This window comes from Triticum aestivum, chromosome 2D (assembly GCF_018294505.1).
Source record: "Triticum aestivum cultivar Chinese Spring chromosome 2D, IWGSC CS RefSeq v2.1, whole genome shotgun sequence".
Lineage (NCBI taxonomy): Eukaryota > Viridiplantae > Streptophyta > Magnoliopsida > Poales > Poaceae > Triticum > Triticum aestivum.
Window position 1 is genome coordinate 45,869,774 of NC_057799.1, and position 11,245 is coordinate 45,881,018.

Here is an 11,245-nt window from a genome sequence, read left to right on the forward strand (position 1 = left end):
AGCTTCTTAGAATGAAAAGGTCGAAGATTCGGCCAACATGCACAACCAAAGGTGCATAGGGCATGGTAGTTTGGTTTTTCTTGGAACAACTTCTCTAAGGGAGTGTCAAGATTGATTACTTTGCTAGGAGTGCGATTGATAAGGTAAGTAGCAGCTAGAAAAGCTTCATCCCAAAACTTTAAGGGCATGGAAGCATGAGGTAAGAGAGAGACCCATATCTACAATGTGCTTGTGTTTTCTCTCAGCTGACCCATTCTGTTGATGGGCATGCGGGCATGACATGTGATGTGTAATCCCTATTTGACGAAAGAAGGAGTTGAGGTGCTCATACTCGCCACCCCAATCTGTTTGCATGCTGATAATCTTACGATCAAAGAGTCGTTCAACTAGTGCTTGAAACTCATGAAACACCTTGAAAACTTCTGATCTATGCTTGAGGATATATATCCATGTGAATTTACTGAAATCATCGATGAAACTCACATAATAGTTTTTCTTATTAATTGAATCTCAGGCAGGCCCCCATACATCAGAGAAAACTAGCTCTAAAGGAGCATTTGAAATACTACTAGAATTTGGATAGGGAAGTTGCTGGCTCTTGCCTTGTTGGCAAGCATCACACACTCCCTCTTTATTCAAATCATTGCTAGAAAAGGAAATTTTATTGTGTCTAAGAACATGCTGAACTATTGCCGAGGATGGATGTCCTAAACGATTGTGCCACCGTGACACAGAGATCTTGGTGGCGCCAAGTGCATGTCTGCCCGAGCTTATGGGAGCTAATGATTGGGGGTAGAGCCCGTTTCTACACATGCCGTGGAGGAGGGTTTTCCTCGTTGCCTTGTCCTTGACATAGAAAAAATGAGGATGAGTTTCAAGAAACACATGATTGTCATAGGATAAGCGATGAGCAGAGATCAAGTTTTTGGTGGCTTTTGGCACATGCAAGATGTTTTTAAGATGTAGATTACGAGTAGGGGTATGAACATATGCATGACCTATATGGGCAATCTTCATACGTGCGCCGTTTGGCACGTTTACTTGTTCGTGTCTATTGTACTTGTCCCGGACGGTGAGTTTGTCGAGCTCGCTGGTGATGTGGTTTGTTGCACCCAAGTCCACATACCAGTTCGTGTCCACCCCATAGGAGGAGTTGGTGTTGACGGCTGCTGCACTTTTCTCCTTGTTGAAGGAGATGTCGAAACAGCGATAACACTCCATAGCTGTGTGATTGGGCTTGGTGCAGATTTGACAGAAGACCTCGGGGAGATCATTGCGACCTCCTCCATTGCCGCAGCTGCCGCCGCGACCACGGCCGCCACCGCCGTTGCCTCGGCTGCCTCCATTTCGGCCTCCGCCGTGGTTGGATCCACCACGCCCGCCGCGAGAGACAGCGTTAGCAGAGGAGTGGGAGGATTGCCTGCTGCCCTCAAACATGGCCAATCTGCTTCCAAAGCTGATCAGCTGCTAGTAAAGCTCGCTCACCTTGATTTGCTGAGTGCGGGCACAGATCGTGGAGACGAAGGACATGTAGTCGTAGTCAAGTCCCACGAGGATGTAGGACACCATTTCGTCGTTGGTGAGCGGCTTGCCCACCGATGCCATCTCGTCACCGAGTGCCTTCATGCGCCCGATGTACTCGGCCATTGTCGAGTTACCCTTCTTGGTGGTGGAGAGGGCGATTCTGGTGTTGACGACGTGTGCCTGGGTTTGGGAGATGAAGATCTCCATAATGGCGGCCCATGCTTCGGCCGCCGTGTCGCAGTGTGCAACCTGAACCATAACAGGAGCTAAGATGGAGTTGAAGATGAAACTCAGCACCTGAGAGTCTCTAGCCTTGTCGATGTCGTATGCAGGGTTGGGCACGTCCGTGGGCTTGCCGTCCTTGTCGGTGAGCTTCTGCGCTGGCTGCTCCCTCTCTGGGTTGAGGTAGGAGACGAGCTGCGCTCCACGAATGGCCGCCATGGCTTGTGCACGCCACACCAGGAAGTTGGAGCGATGGAGTCGGTTGGCAATGGAAATGAGGGCGGGCGCGGCGACAGCGGAGCTTGAGGAGGCCATGGCTACGGGAGATGTGCTTAGAGGGGATAGGCTCTGAATACCATGAAAGATGGCGTGAAGCGTATGCCTAGCCAGAGGTTAGGGTTTACAAGATTCGGTAGTTAGGTTTAGGCTTGATCCTCAAGTTAGCTAGCCACAAGATAAAGATCAACCGCTGACCTAAGTACCAAATTACAAGATTGTAGAGTACGCAAGTTAAAGAGTACATACGGTTTATGTCCAACCGTATATACATACATTATATTCTAACACATTCTAGAGGGACAAAGCTGGAGAGCAGCCGTGCTATTGCGTGAGACTGGATCTCTACCAGCTAGAGTAGTTGGGTGTGGGTTAGTGGCGAGTAGTTAGCACACCGACAGTTGGCTACTTGTAGCCATAGGTAACATGTAAGCAACTATCTACTTTCTTGGCACCTTTTCTATCTATGATTTCGATACGTCAACCTTTTTTTTGAAACGAGGCAAAAGACTTGCCATTTTCATTGATTAAGAGAAAGTAAGAATTACCCATTTAATTGACAAAAAACCAGGCTAAAACCGATACAACCCAACCCATAAACATGGGCACCACCGGCCATCCTAGACACCAACATGAAAACAAGCCACGACGGCACATGCCAACAAATGGCCCCACGCACGAACAACTGACAGCTCTGACGACAACGAGCATTACCAGGGAAATATGCAGGACCTGTGCCGACCGTGCTCACCGCAAACGACCACCGAGCGCCTGTCATCGTCATCACCTAGACTCGCTCCAGCTCCGACTTCAAAGCAACCAGGCAACCATGAAAGAGCACGTCGAACACGCCGGGAATATCCAACTACCAAAGCCGAAGCCGCGACCCAAGGTCTTCTCGATGCCATCATCGTTGCCAAACAGAAATCAACACCCCCGAAACGGCCGCCTCAGAAAATCACGCGGCGAAGATGCCGCCATCCACCACGGCAAAGATGCCGCCATCCACCAATCTCCAGTTGTAGCCGGCTCTGAGACGATGCCCCCAAGGAGGAAGGAGACATGAAGACGCCTTCATCGCCCAATCTCGCAGACATGAGGTTTCCCTCTGGAGCCAAGGCCACGGGGAAAGGGGAGAAGTAGCACAAAGCAACGACGCTTCCAAGAAAGAGCACGACGCCCGCAGGCATCACCATTGTTGTATCCAGCAAAGGCTAGAGATATGATTTTTCCCAGTGAAGCTCGACCGCCAACTTCCCGAACCGGCCGACCACCAACTGCCGCCCAACAAATCTCGCAAAGCACCAAGGGGAGCACCTCCCTCCAGTGCGTGCGCTCGCTGAGGCAGTCCTACGCGACCACCAGGCCCGCAACCGCAGTGCTGCCAGAACCTGGGCGCCCCCACCATCTGACTCTGATCTCGCCGCAGGATCGCTTGATCCGCCACGTCCAGGCACTCACCGTCCTCTGGCCGAAGCCGCCACCACCGAATCCGGGGCCGCCGCCCCGGCAACCGCAGACCTCCAACGCGCGACCGACGCACAGCACCAAGTCGAGCCGAAGCGCTGGCACTTCATCCCCGACCTGCCAGAACGAGCGCCCGAGTTGAATCCGTGCAAGTCGCCCCACCACTCCGCATCCACGCCGAATACCACACCCCCCCCTGCCAGGGCAGCCTCCCGACGGGGCCAGAACCTGCCGAAGCTGGCCAGATCTGGCGAGCCGCCACATCCAACAACAAGCAACCGCAGGAGCTCCCACAGGAGGAAAAAGGGGGCCGCCACCCCGCCAAGACCTTCCGGAGAAGAGCCACCAAGCCACACGAATGAGACTCGCCGGTGTCAGCGACACCATGCCACGCAAAAGCCGCGGAAGGCTCGGCTGCGGCTAGGGTTCCACCCGAGCCGCCGCCAGGAGCGACGCGAGCGTGACGTATCCTTGATAAAAAGCCTTCCTCCCGTTAATTGAATTGATATTCCAAGTACCAAATTGATATGTCATCATGCATGAGTGAGAGGCATTGACCATAAGGACACAAGGTAGGTAAGAAGTAAATGGAGGATTTTTAGATAATGAAATAGATCAAACTCCTGTCCTTAGCACGCACAGATGCAGGCACAAAGCGGTTATATAAAATGCAGCGTGCATGCTAGTGTAGGAAAATATAGTGCAACTATTAAGTGCTTTTCGTTCTTGCTGATGCATGGCGTGGAATTGAACCCAAAGTTTGCTGAACTTATTAGCTAGATCATCATATTAACTTCCCATAAATGATAGCAATATCATGGTCTCAATTTTATCAGTTGTTGATTGTTTTTTGAGATAGCAAACCGCTCATACCAAAGCGGTATCATCCTCAATTTTGACCTCTCCATATATCATTTTTACCAGAAATGGCTTGCGCTATGCTTTCATATTAGACTTTGGGAATTTACATGAGAAAGCAGGGGAAGAAAAAGAAAGCAGATGCCACAAGGCATTGTATGTACATATGGATAGCTAGCTAGGCTTAGGAGGCAGCGGGAAACTAAGACAAGCAACAAATTCTGACTGAGCCATTCCCCACATTCAATGATGCATGACAACATGAAAATTTTGAACCTCGACAACTAGGGGATGTAGCGGATAGAAGAACCCCATCCCTTGTACCGAAGCTTCATGCATGGGCATGAGCTTTGATAGTGCATGAATCTCTAGTCCTAATGTCTGAGTTGGTGGTGAAGTGGCGATGGTCTGCGGGCGGTGGAGGCTTCATCGGCCGGTCAGCTGCAGCGTGACGGCAGGGGCTGTTCGGACCCTTTTGTGTCCGACCGGGCCTCGGCGCCTAGCAGCCCCCTTGTTCATGCGTCCGGTAGGCTCCGCGGTGGCGGTGGTGGTTGTCCCCTCATGTTGGCGATGTTGTGCATGCCCCCGAGGCCACTCTCCCTTCTCCCATCCTCCATATATCATATCGGTGACCTCAGGGAGACGGCGAATTTGATTCGGTGACCGTGGTGACACATGTTGGTGGGCGGCGTGATGGGCGGTGCACTATGATTCGTGTGGGGTGCAGGCGGGGGTTTGGGTTGGGAGAAATCTCTGGCGGCTCGTCCGGCCCCAATGCGGCGACGCCTGTGGGTGCCGCCGGACCTTCCTAAAGGGCGTCGGGTACACCCCTCCCCTCACTGCCCCCTGTGTACCAGGGGAAACCCTAGGACTAGTCCAGGCAACAGCGGCGTCGTCGTCGCCTCCTTCTTGAAGGTGTTGCTTGGTACGCGATGCTTCGGGTGCAGGGAATATGGTGGTACTTCTCCAGAGGGTGCAGCGATCACCGGTCATCTTTGTTTCGTTGATCTGCCATTGTTGGCATTTGTTTCTCTGTTTTTTCTTTGGGCTTGTTTGTGCTACGGCCCCAGCACCTATCGTTGGATGTATCCTTGGTTGCTTTGTAATACAAAGCGGGGGGAAACCCTTCTTCTTAATGTCTGAGTTGGTGAATAGCATCCATGGTTTATTTTCACTGGTTTTTTCGTCCCCCTCCCACCATCTCTCGCACTTTAATTTTTTTCTCCTTCGCAACTAAAACCGAATCGCGTCCGATCCTCTTCCCATTTATTCGTGCTTGCTTTGGCAGGTGTCGATTGAATTCAATCATGTAAATATTTGGTAACTAAAAATTCAGAAATAATACCATATACATGGGATCAGCTTCCAAACAAATCACCTATCTCTCCGATTTATTTTGAGATGCGATCAAACACATAGCTACTGGTACATACCCTCAGCCCCGAGGGTGAACTACTCCCTCCTAATCATGGAGAGCGCCAGGATGATGAAGATGGCCACCGGTGATGGATCCCCCCTCCGGCAAGGTGCCGGAACAGGGTCCCGATTGGTTTTTGGTGGCTATAGAGGCTTGCGGCGGCGGAACTCCCAATCTATGTTATTTTCTGGAGGTTTATGTATTTATAGGAATTTTTGGCGTAGGCATCACGTCAGGGGGGTCTCCGAGCCGTCCACGAGATAGGGGGGCGCGCCCCCCACCCTCGTGGGCAGCCCGGGACTCTTTTGGCCCAACTCTTTTACTCCCGGGGCTTCTTTTGGTCCATAATAAAATCATCAAAAATTGGCACGTCAATTGGACTCCATTTGGTATTCCTTTTCTGTAAAACTGAAAAAGAAGGAAAAAACAGAAACTGGCACTGGGCTCTAGGTTAATAGGTTAGTCCCAAAAATCATATAAAATAGCATATAAATGCATATAAAACATCCTAGATGGATAATATAATAGCATGGAACAATCAAAAATTATAGATACGTTGGAGACGTATCAGCATCATGAAGAATCTGCTGTTCAACATCATTCATGGCGTTCCTGTCAACTACCATGATTTCTTCATGAGGACTCTAGCCAATGTTGCATTTTCCCCTTTTGAATTGAAGCCTTACACTCCCTGGATTATGAGATTCCTCATATCAAGGTCTTCAATCAATTAGAAGGATGACACACTCAACCATGGCAGCTACTTGCCCCCCATTGAAGTCCTCAAGCGAACATTTTCCTCAGCTGATGAGAAGGGCAAGGCTACAACTGTTATTGATGAAGGCGTTCGTCCATTGGATGGTCATTCCGCAAAGCCGCGTCTTACTCCACCAATGATGACTCCGCCACTCATGACTCTGCCGCCAATGCCTCAAAGCAAAATCCTCAAAGCACAGCTCCAAGGGTGATGACTGATCGTGAGCTTCTCCTCAGTCTTCACCAGAAGGTCGATCGCAACCACAAATGGGTTAAGCGTCAGTTTAGTTCAATTCTTCACAACATGACTACTACGCACAATGCAGTGAAGAAGAACCACTACTACCTCCATGAAGTATTCAGTCGCACATGGGCTGTTCTATCTCAACTTTATGGTGAAAAAGATCTGAAGCAGGTGGGCTTCAAGCAAGACTTTGACTGGTCTCAGCCACCGGCGAAGAAATTCAAAAAGGTCAAAGTTCCTTCCTTGGTAGCCAGCTCATATTCTTCATCGCGCGAGACTGATGAGCATGAAGATTTGGACGACACTGCGGTAGGCCCTACTTCAACAACCGACCCCAACAACGCTAGCGCTCCTCCATCGACTTCATGATGATATTCTTCAGGGGTGTTAGTCCTCACTTTTCGTCCCTTTTGATCATTCGATGACAAAGGGGGAGAAATTTGAGTTAGTCTTCAAGCGGGTCTATATATGGGCGTTTTTTTCAAAGTTACAACTCTCGTTCTTTTGAAGACTTTATTGGATCGAGTTGTAAACATAAACCCGATGGTAGTCTGATACTTTCGCTATGTTCTTCTGCATGCTATTTCCTCATATATGTTAATGCACGCATGTTGAATTACATCAGTCACCATATGTCATCATGCATTTCAAATTCTTCATACCATATGTTAAATGCGTGTATGAATTACAAGATATAGGGGAGATACACATGATTCTACTCTTTAAATGTGCATTGCTTCAAAAGCAAATTCCTCACTATGCACATATTCAGGGGGAGTTCTTCTATATCTTGCAATCAAATTCCTCAATATCAGATTTTACACTTCATATGTTTATCCCCGTTGAAAACTTAACCTATATTGTCATCAATCACCAAAAAGGGGGAGATTGTAATTGCATCTACTGCATTGAAGATTTATAGGTTAAGGGACTGATGCGTTTGTGAGTGCACACAGGTCTATAAGTCAATGAGGAGTTTGATATTTACAGAGAAAGTCGACCCCTAAAAATGAATGTCTTCAACTGAAGACTTTGGATTTCTGAAGACTTTAGGAAGACTTTGACAGTGAAGAAATTGGTCTGACCATGAAGACTCTATATTCATGCAAGGAATATGAAGCGTGAAGACTTTGTTTTCGTTGTTACATTTTTCTCTTTCTTGAGTCATAGGAAACACCGTACTGTTAAAGGGGGTCGAGGAAAAACTAAGGAAAAGTTTCCAAATGATGCTCATCTCAAAATCCTACACGTACCAATCCTTTTGAGTGAAGCCATTGGAAATCTCATGCAGTTCTGTCAATTTCTTCAGTGACAGAGACGAAGTTCTTCTGGTCTCTGAGGAATTTGTACTGACTGAGGAATTAGGGATTCGCAAGTGCGGATTGCCTACAAGTGAGGAACATGATAGCCCTGAGGAATTTGAACCTCAAATTTCCGACCGTTGCTGTGCTATGCGCCAGCTGTCCCAAAATATCTACCCACCTAACGGTCATATCATTGAAGGTAATTTATGTCTTATCATGTCAGACTGCTCCCTAGGCTATAAATAGCCCCCCCTACAACCACTAGCCGGTTGGCTGCTCCGAGAGAAACTGACACTTGTCATTGAGAGCATCCCATCCTCCGAGGACTTTGAGCGAAAATCATCTAGTGAGGAAAACCCAAACCCAAACACCTACAAACCCAAAGTGATTGATGCTACCTCTTGAGCATGCGTTGGTTTTCCCTTGAAGAGGAAAGGGTGATGCAGCAAAGTAGGGTAAGTATTTCCCTCAGTTTTTGAGAACCAAGGTATCAATCTAGTAGGAGACTACTCGCAAGTCAGCTAGTACATGCACAAACAATCAAGAACCTTGCAACCAACGCGATAAAGGGGTTGTCAATCCCTTCACGGCCACTTGCAAAAGTGAGATCTGATAAAGATAATAAGATAAATATTTTTGGTGTTTTTGTTGAATAGATTGGAAAGTAAAGATTGCAAAATAAATAGTAAACTAGAGTTGTAGATCGGAAACTTATATGATGTAGAGTAGACCCGGGGGCATAGGTTTCTCTAGTGGCTTCTCTCATGATAGCATATATTACGGTGGGTGAACAAATTACTGTCGAGCAATTGATAGAAAAGCACATAGTTATGAGAGTATCTAGGCATGATCATGAATATAGGCATCACGTCCGTGTCAAGTAGACCGAAACGATTCTACATCTACTACTATTACTCCACACATTGACCGCTATCCAGCATGCATCTAGACTATTAAGTTCATAAGAACAGAGTAACGCATTAGGCAAGATGACATGATGTAGAGGGATAAACTCAAGCAATATGATATAAACCCCATCTTTTTATCCTAGATGGCAACAATATAATACGTGCCTTGCTGCCCCTACTGTCACTGGGAAAGGACACCGCAAGATTGAACCCAAAGCTAAGCACTTCTCCCATTGCAAGAAAGATCACTCTAGTAGGCCAAACTAAACCGATAATTCGAAGAGACTTCCAAAGATATCAAATCATGCATATAAGAATTCAGAGAAGAACCAAATATTGTTCATAGATAATCTTGATCATAAACCCACAATTCATCGGATCTCGGCAAACACACCGCAAAAGAATATTACATCGAATAGATCTCCAAGAACATCGAGGAGAACTTTGTATTGAGAACCAAAGAGAGAGAAGAAGCCATCTAGCTAATAACTATGGACCCGAAGGTCTGTGGTAAACTACTCACACATCATCGGAGAGTCTATGGTGTTGATGTAGAAGCCCTCCGTGATCGAATCACCCTCTGGCAGATCGCCGGAAAAGGTCCCAGATGGGATCTCATGGGTACAGGAGGTTGCGGCGGTGGAAAAGTGGTTTCGTGGCTCTCCTGGATGTTTTTAGGGTACATGGGTATATATAGGAGAAAGAAGTATGTCAGTGGAGCTACAAGGGGCCTACGAGGGTGGGCGCGCCTACCCCCTCTGGGCGCACCCTCCTACCTCGTGGTCGCCTCGTCGCGTCTCTGAATTCCACTCCAAGTCTCCTGGATTGTGTTTGTTCCAAGAAAGATCCTCGCGAAGGTTTCGTTCCGTTTGGATTCCGTTTGATATTCCTTTTCTGTGAAACACTGAAATAGGCAAAAAAAACAGCAACTGGCACTGGGTCTCCGGTAATAGGTTAGTCCCAAAAATAATTAAAAGAGCATATTAAAGCCCATTAAACATCCAAAACAGATAATATAATAGCATGGAACGATCAAAAATTATAGATACGTTGGAGACGTATCAGCATCCCCAAGCTTAATTCCTGCTTGTCCTCGAGTAGGTAAATGATAAAAACAGAATTTTTGATGTGGAATGCTACCTAACATAATTTTCAATGTAATTTTATTTATTGTGGCATGAATGTTTAGATCCGAAAGATTCAAGACAAAAGTTTAATATTGACATAAAAATAACAATACTTCAAGCATACTTCCAAGCAATTATGTCTTTTCAAAATAACATAGCCAAAGAAAGCTCATCCCTACAAAATCATAAAGTTTGGCCATGCTTCATTTTCGTCACACAAAATGCTCTCATCATGCACAACCCCGATGACAAGACAAGCAATTGTTTCATACTTTAGCATTCTCAAACTTTTTCAACTTTCGCGCAATATATGCGCACGAGCCATGGACATAGCACTATAGGTGGAACAGAATATGATGATGGAGGTTGTGTGGATAATACAAAAAGGGAGAAAGTCTCACATTGACGCGGCTAATCAACGGGCTATGGAGATGCCCATCAATTGATGTCAATGCGAGGAGTAGGGATTGCCATGCAACAGATGCACTAGAGCTATAAATGTATGAAAGCTCAACAAAATAAACTAAGTGGGTGTGCATCCAACTTGCTTGCTCATGAAGACCTAGGGCATTTAGAGGAAGCCCATCACTGGAATATACAAGCCAAGTTCTATAATGAAAAATTCCCACTAGTATATGAAAGTGACGAAATAAGAGACTCTCTATCAGGAAGATCATGGTGCTACTTTGAAGCACAAGTGTGGAAAAAGGATAGTAACATTGCCCCTTCTCTCTATTTCTCTTTTTTTGGGCCTACTCTTTTTTTATGGCCTATTTTTTTAGTCCGGTGTCTCATCCCGACCACTACTGGAATCAGCTAATTTGCCATCTGCCAGCTCTTTGCCGTCTGCTAGCTGACGGCAAAGAAGCTCTTTGCCATCAGCTACCCAAAAGCAGACGGCAAAGAAATGGCAGACGGCAAAGAAGCTCTTTGCCATCTGCGAGCTCTTTGCCGTCTGCCAGCGGACGGCAAAGATTTGCCGTACGCTGGCAGACGGCAAAGAGAGAGGTGGCCCCCACCCCCCCGCCCGTTTGGGAAAAACTTAACGCCCCACCTCTTTGCCGTCTGCCAGCAGACGGCAAAGAGGCAAAAGGGCGGACGGCAAAGAGTGGCGGACGGCAAAGAGGAGACTACCTAACGGC

At 47.3% G+C, this 11,245-nt stretch overlaps 1 pseudogene; it reads right to left on the reverse strand.

Moving 5' to 3' along the window:
• Positions 1-1,448: 1,448 nt before the first annotated feature.
• Positions 1,449-1,584, reverse strand: LOC123056343 (uncharacterized; annotated as a pseudogene).
• Between the last annotated feature and the right edge of the window lie 9,661 nt (positions 1,585-11,245).